We start from the raw sequence: 13,201 nt of genomic DNA on the forward strand, positions 1-13,201 counted from the left end.
TCCTTGCTCCTTAAGAAAAGTTATGTATTTTTGATGTCTAACTTAGATTAAAATAGGATTCGTTTTACAGTCAGTTAACATAGCTTAATAGGATATGATATCTGCTGAGGGGGAAAAAAAAGAAATCTTGCTCATCTTTTAATTTCTTGTTGAGATGTTCACAGAGCTCAATAAAATGCATTGGAATTTTGCTCGGAGGAAAAACACCCCCTTACTGCCTATCCTTAATTCCAGGAAGGTTATCTGAGGATTGCTGATTTTAGTGGGCCATCAGGACGACTCTTACTTATTATTGACTTTCATCAGTATTTTCTGCTTGAGCTCTCCTGAGAACGGGCTTCCTGATTTTAGAAGCAAATAGGATGAAACCTAATGTCTGCTTGACTGGTGGCTATTGGTGGAGTTCAAACAGATGCTGGGTGTGCATGTTATAATCATAGAGGCAGCAGTGGAAAAAAGCAGATATGGGAGGGAGGAGGAAGATTATGTCCCAGGTGGCACAGAAGCAGCTCAGTGAGATGCTCATGTAAGTGAATATAGGTTCTCAGAAACAACAGCAAGATGAAGAAGAGAGGATGCAGTCTTTCTGATGGTGCGGTGATATATGTTTTATGTTTCCAATCTTCCTATGTTGTTTGCTTTAGAATAATGTGTGTGTGTGTGTGTGTGTGTGTGTGTTTTGATGGAAGTTTTGGAGCCAAATACAAAACAAACAACAGTTCCCATGCATCTCTGTTTCAGACAGCCTCTCCAATCCCCCTTGGCACTGAACACACATTTTCCTAAGCAGTTAGCTCTGTGAAGGAGTGAGGTAAAACTGATGAGAACATGGGAGATATTAAAATCTTGTGCCACTGTGAAGGATTATGGGAAGAAAATCGTATTTTTCAGTTTGCTATGTTGTAAGGCTTTGAAGATAAACAAGAAAAGTGACTTCTTCCAGCAGACTCGGAAGTAGACATTCCACCGTGCTCTTTGCAGACTCTCCTTGGCTTTCTTGTGAAAATAAAGTTGAATGGGAGAAACCAATCAATTAAAACATACACATAGACCCTTTCCTTGCTTCCCATGTTTGGATTTGTTTTCCTCTCTTAACAAGAAAGTGAAAAATGGTTTTTGGCCAAAGGGAAAAATATAATTTGGGCCAAATGTGTTTGGTTATACCTCATTGTCTGCTTTGCAAAAACATTATAGTCATAATTTTCATTATGTAAGTAATCCATTGTTAGGGAAAAACAGTAGAGTATTTGAAATGGAAAATGAAGAGTTCCTAGCAAGTTGAACTTTTCTGTTCACCTCACATTAGACAAGACCTGTTTCTTCCCTCTTACTTACTCCCTACCTTTTTCTTCTATTAAATTCTGAAACTCAAGTTTCTAACGGGGCTTTTTTTTTTTTTTTTCCACCGTTTATCGTTTATTTGCCACGATGCGCCACACCCTGTTCGCTCAGAAGTTCTGCGAGACGATGCCGTCGGACTTGGCCAGCCGGAGAATGGAGTCGTCCGACTCCCCCATCCTACGGATGGCGCCGCAGATCGCGTACGTCTTGAACTGCCCGTTAAACCTGCCCGTGACCTTGTCGACCTCGGCCACGTTCATCTGGATGGACTCGTGGTCCTTGGCCCCGATGATGCGGTTGCTGGCGGAGCATTTCCGCGGCACGTACAGGTCCACGAACTCGCCGGCGTCGTTCTGCATGTCGAAGCCGCACCTGCTACCTCCGGGAGCGCGAGGCAGAAAGCTCTAACGGGGCTTTTATATTGAGGTGCTATGATACAAAGCACAAGACTTCTACCTCCTTCAATCAATCTAGTTTCTAATGTGGAATAGGAGGAAGAAGAGCTTTTCCGCTATCCTGTTAAGTTCATTACCCCAGGGGCTCTGAAGTTAACTGATAAAAGATAGCTTAAGGTGAGAAAGGTGAGTTTATTTATATGCATAAAGAAGTTTATGAAAGAAGTGGCTGGTAAATGAATGAAGTTAGAGACTTATGTACCTAATTAGAGAAAAAAGGGTTGAGAGAAATGGTCTCTAAGGAAAGATCAACTGGGATTCTTTAGGAAAGACTAATGGGCTTCTAGAAGAATAAACAGGAGTTAATAAAGTTTGGGGAATGCTTGGTCACGCATGTGTGAGTGGTCTTTTCTTTTTCTCATTGCCATAAAGCTCTCATGGAGCAGGGATTTATGAAAGGTTGACTCTTGGTCTCCTTCTTAAGAGTAAAAGCTGCCCCAAAGAGGGAATTTATGGCAGTCTGATTTCCCGTAAGTTTCTGCTTTCATTTAGATAAGCGAAGCTGTGAGAAGGCTTTTTTCTGTGAAGGCTTTTTTCTGTGTCTGTTGAATCTGAAATGTTTTCAGATTAAAATAATTTTCATGTCAATTCTGGGGTTCTAAATGAGTTCTCATACTATTCTAAAGCTTTAGAGCTTATTATGTCTTTATTTATTTATTTATTTATTTGAAAGTCAGAGTTAGAGAGAGAGAGAGAGAAAGTGTCTTCCATCTGTTGGTTCTCTCCCCTATTGGCCGCAACAGCCAGAGCTGTGCTGATCTGAAGCTAGGAGCCAGAGGTTTCTTCCAGGTCTCCGATGTGGGTGCAGGAGCCCAAGGACTTGGGCCATCTTCTACTGCTTTCCCAGGCAACAGCAGAGAGCTGGATTGGAAGTGGAGCAGCTGGAACACGAACTGGTGCCCACATGGGATGCTGGCACTGCAGGCATTGGCTTTCCCTACAATGCCACAGTGCCGGCTCCTCATTATGTCTTAAAAATTGCATTAAAATACAATATGCCTTGATGCTAAATTTGCAAGTGCCTTCCTGTTTGCTTCACCCAAGTCCTGCTATTTCCCTGTTTGTCAACAGCTTTTGAGAAGAAATCTCCACGTATTGAATGGAGGCATTTATTAATCAACTACTGTGTCTTATGGGTGAGCATTCCACCTGGAGACATTAAATTCCTGGCATTTCTGAATGCCATGCTCTTGGATTGTGAACGCTCCATTGTGTGCGAGAAGACTACCAAGCAGAGAAGAAAAGAGGCCCTGGGTTCTTGAAATGGCAAGCTGTAAACATTCATGGGATTTTCCACTGCGGACTAAGCGGTTAAGGTGGGTGAAGAGGGTGTGGAGTAAGAAAGCACTCAGAGGGAGGAGCATCAAGGGGGCCATGCTGCGAGTGCACTGCCTCATTCCATCTTACCCAAATTGCCACAAGGGAGCTACTCATTTCAGGGTAAGGACTATGGTGAGGCGAGAGGGTGCCAAAGAACTCAGTCATCAAGATCAATTATTGTTTTGTTTGTGTAATACTTTGAAAACTCGAGATTAATTTGAACCAGTGTATACTGAACAAAATATCAGTGTGTTAAACAAAGACAAAAGTCCAACCCTGCATGTGCGTGACAGCAGCTCAGTCGTTTCAACCTAATGCTGGCCTTGGTTCCAGCAAAACTTTATTTATAAGCAGAGATTGTTGTAGAGTACCAATTTCGCTTTCTAAAAATATTACATGAAAATATTATTTAACTTGACTAGTGAGTTCTTGGAACACCCTTGGGTTGTGCTCCTGAATCAGCCGCCTCTAATAATTGCCACCTCAAACCTCTTTTCTAATTCCTGGCCTTTTAGTGATTATGCCAGGAAGGTATATGCATTAAAGTGCTCCAGAAAAGCAGAGCCAACAGGAGGTAGATAGGTAGATGGAAAGATATATGGTTGAGAGGACAGAGTCAGAGAATCGGCTTTTGTAATTAAGGAGGCGGAGAAGCTTCATGACAGCTCGTCCACAAGCTATAGACCCAGAGAAACCAGTAACAGTCCAACTCTGAAAGCATCGGAACCAGGGGAGCCGCTGATGTTATTGTCAGTCTAAGGCTAAAAGTTTGGGAATCTGGGGTGCCACTGGTACCAGTATCAGAATCTAAAAGCCCAATAACCTATTTCTGATATCCAAAGGCAGGAGAAACATGCCCCATCTCCAGGGACAGAAGGAGGGAGGGGAATTGACCTTTCCTTGGCTTTTTTGTTCTATCTGCACCATCAGCTATTGAAAGGTGCTCACCCACATTGGAAGAGGGCCCATGTTTCTTACTCAGCCCATTGGTTCAAATGTCAGTCTCTTCTGGGAACATCCTCACATGACACACTTAGGTACAATGCTTTTCTAGCTATCTGGGTAAGCCTTAATCCAATCAAGTTGACATCTACATTGCCATCACAATGTAGAAATGATACACAGTTCCCTTTCTCTACCCACCCTCCAAAACTTCCCTCTGTTTTGGGTAAATTTGTGAATACAATGTATCACATCACACATAGATGCTACAACCTAAAAAATTGCCTATTACATGAGGATCAATCCACACGTTGTAGCTGCATGTGTTTATTTCACAACTGCAGAGTAATACCAGGGAATGTGTATGCTGTCAAAAGAAAAGTTGAACATTTCTAATTTTTCTGATAATTGCTCATGATTGTACCTGATTTTCCATTAACTGAGTGAAATTGCCAGGAAGAACTAATGAATATTACATGGTTGAGTTCTGTTGCTTTTTAAAGGGAGAGACTGGACATGAAATAATTTCTCTTAATATAGAGACACAGACAAAGACAAAGGCACCAGATTGGGAAGCTTGCTACCCAGCCTCGCCTCCTCTCCACATGGAGTTGCAGAAGGCTCTCAATATGGGTTGACTGATTGACAACCTGACAGCCTAGTAGGCACAAAACTTTAGGATAGAGGCAGGTAAATTGTGCAGTGCAACAAAAAATGCCTTCTAACAACCTAGCTCTTTCCTTTTGAGTTCCACAAATGGTAAAGGTGTGGGGTAAGATTTTTTTATTAGTGTTTCTCTGAAATTCCAACAGACTTGAAAGAACTCTTCTGGAATTTCTGTTTTGGCTATTTCATGGCAAAGACCTGTTAGTGGTGGTCATTAACTCTCTTGTTGCTGACCATGCCATGCCTTTGTTTTTCTGATGATGAATGTCTAAATACTTCCTTCTTGTTAGTCACACAGCAATATTTTTATGTTGCCCGTTTGCATGGGCCTTTATTTGCTCCTTTACTTAAAACAATCTTATGGGTTCACAAGCCAACTGCTGATGTCATGTCTGTCTGAAGGTCTCATGGAGGAAATATATCCTTTGGATGACCACAGGTCATGTTTAAGACCCAGCTTCTTAGAAGTGGGGCAGCTAACAGTCACTATCAATAAAGTTTCCAAAATTAATTTTGAATGTTGGCCATTAAAGAGTTGGAGAATAAATGAATTCTAATGCATTTAGGAGTACAAAATTAGAATTGTGTGGCTTGATTGACAGTAGTCTAATGTTATTAGCAATTATCTAGTTAAAAAAGGGAGGGGGACATGTTTCTTCTAAGTCACAATCTTCATTTTTGTACTTGGTAAATTATTAACCATTCTGTTAAAAAATTATGAGAAGCTGCAGATTAGATGGCAAAGGCATAGCTAGTTAAAAAAAATGACTTTTGATAATTTTGACCTCAGGAAAGTGATGAGTACGGATTAGAAATAGATTGTTTGGTTCCTCATCTTAGTTCTTTTTATTGCAGTATAAGGTAGGTTTGGCTCTAAACTCAGACAAGAACAGTAAAACTTCTCATTGCCTAGAATTAAGGATGTTGTAAGTGTAAGGGAAGTGTCAGAATCTACTTAAACTCCAGAGCTACCTGCTGAAGGACTGCTATCGGTAGAATATTATGTCGTGACCTTGAGAAAAAGGAGACTAGAAGATCTGGTCAATGCTAATGGAGAGTTAGCTGTCTAGCTACAGGAAAAGTGCAGGTCTCTATGTTGGCAGTATGAATGGATAAACTGAAGTCTAAATTGTACATTGGTGATAATTTGAGAACAGTGGTATTTTTAAATGGTGTACATTGTGATGATTATTAATTAGTGAAGTTGACATGGAAAAAGTAATTGTTGCCAATCAAAAACATGACTTGAGTATTTGAGTCAGGCATGTGCTAGTTATCATGAGAGGGACAGTGGAGTGTGAAAAGTATTTGTCCCTCTTTACAGTCTACTACCTTCAGGAAGCTCTTCCACATCTTTTCAGCTGTCTTCTCTCTGGTCATTTAATATTGGAGTTCCTCAAGACTCAGTCAGAGACATCTCCTTTGCTGTCTTGACTTTCTCTGTCTGGAAACTTCTTATCCATTCCTGTGGCTTCAATAGCAGATGTTTCACAAATGCAGGTGTTTAGCACAGATCACTCCTATAGCTCAGATACATACACCCATCTCCTTATTGACATTGCTTCTTGGATATCTCAAAGGATTAAAAAAAGTAGCACATGGATGGAATTGGAATGATGATTGAATTTCTTTGCATAGTTAGTCTCCTTCAGAGTTTCCTATCTTAGGAAATGGCTCAACATCCATCTAATATATTCAAGGCAAATGCAAGTCAGAAAACTGGAGATCCTCTCTGATGCTACAATCCTTCTAGCTGTGCTATTCCATTCACGGTCAACACCTGACAGTGTTACCTCTTAAATATCACAAATATGCAACTGTGGCCACCTCCTTTATTATACTGCCGTCAGTGTCCTGTTCTTCCCTTCTTTCATCTCAGGGAATCATGTTTCTACCTTTACTAGGCCCTAATCAATAGTCAGTAGATAGCTGCCTCAGGCCAAGCTAGTTACTACTCATCCTTCATTCCACCTTTCCCTTTAATCACAAAATCTGAATTTTGTTCAGGTATTCACAACTTTTTTTTACAAAAATATTTATTTATTTTTATTTAAAAGGTGAGTGGCATAGAGAATAGGAGAAAGAGAAAGAGAGAGGGAGAGAAAGAGATATCTTCCACCCATCCACCCATCCATCCATCCCATGGTTTACTCCCCAGATGACTGCACCAGCCAGGGTGGGCCAGGCAGGAACTCCATCTGCATCTTTCACATGGGTGTCAGGGGCCCAAGACTTGAAACATTTTCTGCTGCCTCTCAGGTGCATTTGCAGAAAACTGGACGAGAAGTGTAGCAGTCAGGACTTGAACTGACTATCCAAGATGTGATTCTGATGCTGCAAATGACAAGTTAACCCACTGTCTGTCTGACTATACTGGCCTCACTTCCTGCTTCTTATGTGACTCAGGGAAGGAAGGCCTTATTTCTTAAAATAAATCTCCATGTCAGTGATGGCCTAACAGGAGGGCACATAATCCAATTTGGGCCACTGGGACAAAAGAGGTTGGGTACTAGGTGACTGTAGCAACAGCATTTCTTGCTCTGGAGAAGAGAATTCCGAAGGAAACAGCACACTTTTGTCTCCAGTGACCTGGATGACCTGCCTGGAACAGCTGCAGTTATCCTGATGCCAAGCTAAGGACGATGCCCAGGGAGAAAGGAGGGCAGCTCTGAGAGACTTGCCAGCAAGGAGAGTCACCTGTTGCCAAATTTCCTGGGAGAGGTGGCAAATAGCCACATTGTTTTTGTCAGTCCGAGGTACAGTCATTCTAGTACTTGAAACTGGAGCTATCTTAATAGACACAGTAGTTTCATCCTCAGCTGGATGATTATCTGAATAATAAAAACATTAGTCCTCTTCCTAGACAACATCTCTGTCCGATTTGCTCACTGTTCGATCCATTCAGGGATGATTTTGTCAATGAATGAATGAATGAATGAATGCTCTAGCCAGAGCAGTGGCGGGTGAACGTATAACAGGAAAATCAAAGATACAAGATGATATTCTATCAGTGTATGGATGTAAATTTGCAGGGGTGGGGGTTGGATGAGGAAGAATCCAGAGTGGCCTGGGTGATGCAGTGATCATCATGGAAGTGATAGACTTTGAGACAATCTTTAAGTAATCACTGGATTTGGAAAGATAGAAAGACAAAAATCATGGCAGTGGAGGAAGAATACACAGGAATGCATCCCAGGGCAAAAAAGTACTAATTAGGATTGAGAATGCTTTGGTCTGTGCTTCAGCTTGGAATTTGAAAGATGTTGTACCCTGATGATTGATGATTGATGTCCTTAAGAGCTACATATTAGGAGTGCAGACTTGGCCTTAGATAATGGAGGATGCTTAATGGTTTTTGAGCAGGAAGGTGGGTGTTGTGGCACAGAGGGTTAAGTTACCACTCAGAATGCCCTCATTTTGTATCAGAGTGCTGATTCCAGTCCTAACTGCTCCACTTCTCATCTAGTTTCCTGGTAATGTGCCTGGGAAACGCCACATGATGGTCCAACTACTTGAGTCCCTGGGAGACCTGGATGGAGTTCTTTGTTCCTGGCTTAGGTCTGGCCCAACTCTGGACTGTTGCAGGCATTTGGGCAGTGAACCAGCAGATCAAAAACCTTTCTCTCTCTATCCCCCGCTGTCACCTCCCTTTCCCCCATCTCTCTCTGTCACTCTGTCTTTCAAATAAACAAAGCTTAAAGAAAAAGATTTTTGAGCAGGAGTGTGGCTTGACTATCTGTATTTACCTGATGCCTGGCTCCTGGGAGAAGGTGGCCCTCACTTTAAAACCTCCTGTTATGAGAGAAATAGATTGTCCATCATTGTACAATTATACACACAATGGGTAGTATAATTAAAAAAGCCTTTCATTTTAAGCTTAAAAGCATGTCTCCCTCGATGAAATTGAAAGAATAATTGCATACATGGTGTCTTACCTGTGGGCAGATTTCATAGTCATTCATTTTCAAATGTCTGATGTCAGTTATTTGAGAGAGACTTCCAGCACATTATTCCTCTGTGTTACAACGTCGACCACTCAATAATTTCAAATTGATTCAATGCCGTTCCTAATGGAAAAAATCATCTTAAGTAGTCTACCCATTTCCCCTCAGGGAAAACGCTTAGGGAGCCCATTGTTCAATAGTTCTCCTGATGTCATGACTTGATTTTACGTGCCTCTTCAATATGATTTTAAGAGATTTGGAGTAGAGCTTTAAACATCTTGGGTTGCTAATTGGGGAAACCCAATATTTTTGAAAGTTAAATTGCTTTGTGCCTTAAAAATGCAAATTGCACAAATAATTTTTAATGGCTCATTTGAAGTACTTATAAGTGCTTGCTAATATTTTTTTGGTGCCAGACTTAGGACTTTTTAATATTTGCAGTTTGGTATATTTTTCATTATTACATTCCTCATCATATTTCTTAATCGGAAAGTAGTTTGATGTATAGAAACTATGCCCTGCTTATTTTAGCTCCTAATTATTAGGCCCTTATGAGTTTGCCTTCTTTTGTTGCAAGTCACAGAATATGAATTTGGCGAACTTAAGTCAAAAAGAAAAGGAAGAGTAGAGGTCTCAGAATCCACAGAAGAACCCGAGGCTTTAGGAGAGGCAAGGAGTGTGGAAGGGCAAGAAAGGGATTCAAAGGCTGCAGGTGACAGATGATAATGTGGTCTCCCGAGAAAAGCATGTGGTAGTGAAATGGTTTCATCTTTTTTCAACCTATTTGTCCTGTAACTCCTGATTCAAATTTGAACAAGAGAAGAATGAACAGGATTAGTTTAGCTTGAATCTCTTGTCTGTGTCTTCTCATCAAGCCTGCAACCAGAGAAAGATCTTCTTCAAGAGAAATCAAGGTACCATTTCCAAAGGGAAGGGGCCACCTGTGGGTATAGTGCAGGCAAAAACAGCAGGTGTCACAGTACCCCAGGCATGGGCTCCTGGTTATCAGTGCTCTCTGATGTTTCTCTCAGCTTCAGCTCTGCACTAGTTGTAGATTCATCCTCATAAAACCTCCAAATGACTGTTAACCTGCCTGGATTTGCACTCCCGTGACTCTTACTGGAGAAGCAAGAATTGTTGTCTTCGCACAAGAAAGAATTCAGGCATGAGACAGAGCAGTGGAAAGCAAAATAGCAAGGTTTATTAGAGTAGGGACATCCGTAAGAATGGATGGGCACCTCTCCAGACAGAACCTGAGAGAGAGTGCCCAGTCGCTCAGACTGGGGGAGAGCGAGGTTACATGATTGAGTGGAGAGAATACACCTGGGCAGGCCAGGTGGGGGGCTCAGCAGAGAGGCAGAGGGCTGAGCATGCAGCCCGGTTGAGGCGGGGGGGGGGGGGGGGGGTCGGGGTGGGGTGGGGTGTGGTTTAAGGGGGTCAGTCTTGCCTTCTGACTCTTCTCCTCCTGGAACAAAGGACTTTTTGGATGTAAATACAAAAATTCCTTTCTGAATTTCCCCCTGAAGTTGTCAGATAGGGTGGAGCCCTAGGTTAGGGGAAGGATGGTTATCAGATAGAAGTGCAGATACTGGGCTGCACCTGGAAGGTTATCATGATGACTTTGAGATGCAGGTGCTGGCCCTGGATGTCAATGCCTTAGGCCTTTGTCACACACACATAAGTTCATTTCTGACTTCCTACCTAACAACTCCTAAACACCTGATTGTTTTGGGTGTTACTTTTCACCTCTCTCAGCCTGAACCTGATGCTCCAGCCTCATAAACTGCCTGAAGCATCTCCCACCTTAGCGGTGCTCTACTTTCTGGACCAGTTGGGATCAGCAGTCACCTTGCCTAGGTTCTGACATCTATGTCCGTCGCTGGCTTTACCACACTGGGATACAATGAATAGCTTAAGGGATGGTTTCTTTGAGGTGAATTTTATCTTATTATAGTTGTGTCCCTTGGCATTGCACAACACTTGACTTTATTATTATTTATAATATTGCTCAATAAACTTTTACTAAATGAGTAAATGGATGGATGCCATGTGTTTTTCCTGGATGTCCCGTTGTGGATAACTATAGCAAAACCCATTATCTAGAACAACGATCACCTTTTTGGCAGACAACTAGCTTCCCACAGTGTTGTATTATTGTTTATCTAAATTCCTTAAAGTATAGTTTTTATTTGGGAACCCTATTCCCACTGTGAAAAGGACTGTGTTTGTTTTTCCTTTGGCTTATTTCTTAGGATTTCTTGCTATTTCAGAAGTATAAAGAGGAAGATCTGCTTTTTTATAGTGAGAGATGTGTTGCTAGGTACTTTTCTAAAGCAAAATTTGGAAAGCCATGAGTTGACTTGAAATACCTTAGATTACTACATGTATTATTCATCTTTCTCAATACCAGTAATTTCATGTTACTCCTCTTTTAGAATACTTACCTCCCCTACCCGTTTTTTTTTTCTATTAACATCACATAGTAAGCTCTTGTGAATTTGTTGTCGACTGTCACTCCCAATCCTCGAATCCTCTTAAGCCTTTTTACTCTTTAGAAGAATTGTGAGTTTATGTCTGTGCCTCATAGTATTTTCCCCGAAGTGTATTGTTTTATGCTCTTGTAAATTGAACTCATCACACGTAAATTGGTGTGCCTCTCCAAGGCCTCTGGATTATTCCATACTGTTGAACTATTTTTCACTGTTTATGATTTTTTTTGCAAATAAGAATAATGTACGATTTGCTTTGTGCTTCAGATCATTAATAATGATATTAAATAGCATGCACTTCTCTTTCTGCCTACTGGCACCCTGCTTTTCCCAGTTTGAATCTGGCCTGTTAACAGTGATTTTTTATTCTGTCAGAGTATTTGCTTTTGGTCTTGTTAAAATATTGTTGTAATATTTTTATAACAGAAAGTAGCTTGCAACCTTTCTTTATTTCAGCACCAAGGAGCAGGTAACCAAGATAAATTATGTGACAAAATATCTTTTTATCTTCCTCTGGAATATTCGTATTTTGGAAGAGTATCAGCTAATTATTATAATATTTATTGTGAAAATGCTGTATTAACAATGATAGCTTACATTTGTAGTATTTGCTATGTTCCAAAACTCTTCTAGGTATTATATATGGAATAGCTCACTTAATAATCACATTAACCCTGTAAGATGTATATAATTATTTGCTTCTTCTTGCAGATTAGTAACCTCAGGCACAAAGGTACCTGATAAGTTGCTTACGTTACACAATGAGTAAGTGGCAGAGCTAAGACTCAATATCAGACTGCTTAGCTTTAGAATCTGGATTGCTAACCATTATCCCATGGTGGATTCAAATAAGACTTCTTTTTTTTTTTTTTTGTAGATGTTATTTATTTAACATAGTTGAAAGGTGGAGAGAAAGAGACAGAGGCAGAGAGAGACATATACAGAGAAGTCTCTCAATTGCTAGTTCACTTCCCAAATGCCTGCAAAAGGCAAGGCTGGGACAGGCTGCTCCCAGGAACTGGGACCTCGATCCAGGTCTCCCACATGGGTAATAGAGACAAAACTGCTTGAACCATCCCAGGGTGCGCATTAACAGGAAGATGGAGTTGGGATCCAGTGCCGGGTATCACACCCAGCCACTCCAATAAAGGATAAGGGTGTCCAAACAGCATCTTCAGTGCTGCACCAGACACCTGCCCCCAGACAAGTGCTCCTTGAATGAGAGATACTGAAGTGAACCAGGAATGAGTTCTACCCCAAGACAATGGTGACATAATGGGATGTGCAAATAAACAGCCCGTGTCTCTCTCTTTTCCCTTACTCATCTCCTCAATGAGAAATCAACTTTTACCTCCTTTGTGTTTCTCCTCTCTGTCCTCATTACCACACCTTGGTTCATGAAATAATCATCCTGTGCTGTGACTCCACAGCGGGCTCTCACACTTGTTTGCTACGATGCAGACTGAATTGCTTTGTAAAGACAATCTTTTATCTTCCTTGCCCAAAGTCTTGTCAGATAGCACCCAGGAGAAACTCCGAACACCTCAGTAGATATTCCAGGTCCTACCCCTCACATATTTTTCCTTTTTCTCCTGGATTCCACTGTCCAAAGAGCTTACCTGTCTTCACCACGGCCTGTGGGTTCCCCACCCTTATATTATAATGTTATGATCAGCAAGACCTGGATCAGATGGCACAAATGGAACCAGGGAGATGGGAATGAGATCAACCTTGCATAAAATACAAGGCCCAAAGATGAGGAAGGGATAATTTTCCTCTGGGAAAACAAGAGTTTTTCTTACCAGAATAAGGGGAAGTAGATGCTGGTCAGGAAACTACAGCAGATGCCTATCTTAGATCAACCACTCAGAGTGTATGTGGCATCTAATTGATACCGTATAAGGCTCTTTATTTGGAAGCCTCCAATCAAGAAAACCAATTTATAATTTTGATTAACCTCTGCTTTGGATAATGTTGAATAATCTATTCTATACAGTAACTTGAATGTCATTTGATATATAGAGAAAGTGATCCAGGAAGAGGT

At 41.2% G+C, this 13,201-nt stretch overlaps 1 pseudogene across 1 annotated transcript; it reads right to left on the reverse strand.

Moving 5' to 3' along the window:
- Positions 1 to 1,386: 1,386 nt before the first annotated feature.
- LOC149124332 (small ribosomal subunit protein eS21 pseudogene) lies at positions 1,387 to 1,749 on the reverse strand (annotated as a pseudogene). Its single transcript, XR_016214254.1, has one exon. The product of XR_016214254.1 is annotated as a small ribosomal subunit protein eS21 pseudogene (transcript).
- Positions 1,750 to 13,201: the final 11,452 nt, after the last annotated feature.

This window comes from Oryctolagus cuniculus, chromosome 10, assembly GCF_051225735.1.
Source record: "Oryctolagus cuniculus isolate XC-2025 breed Fujian yellow rabbit chromosome 10, ASM5122573v1, whole genome shotgun sequence".
NCBI classification, from domain to species: Eukaryota; Metazoa; Chordata; class Mammalia; order Lagomorpha; family Leporidae; genus Oryctolagus; species Oryctolagus cuniculus.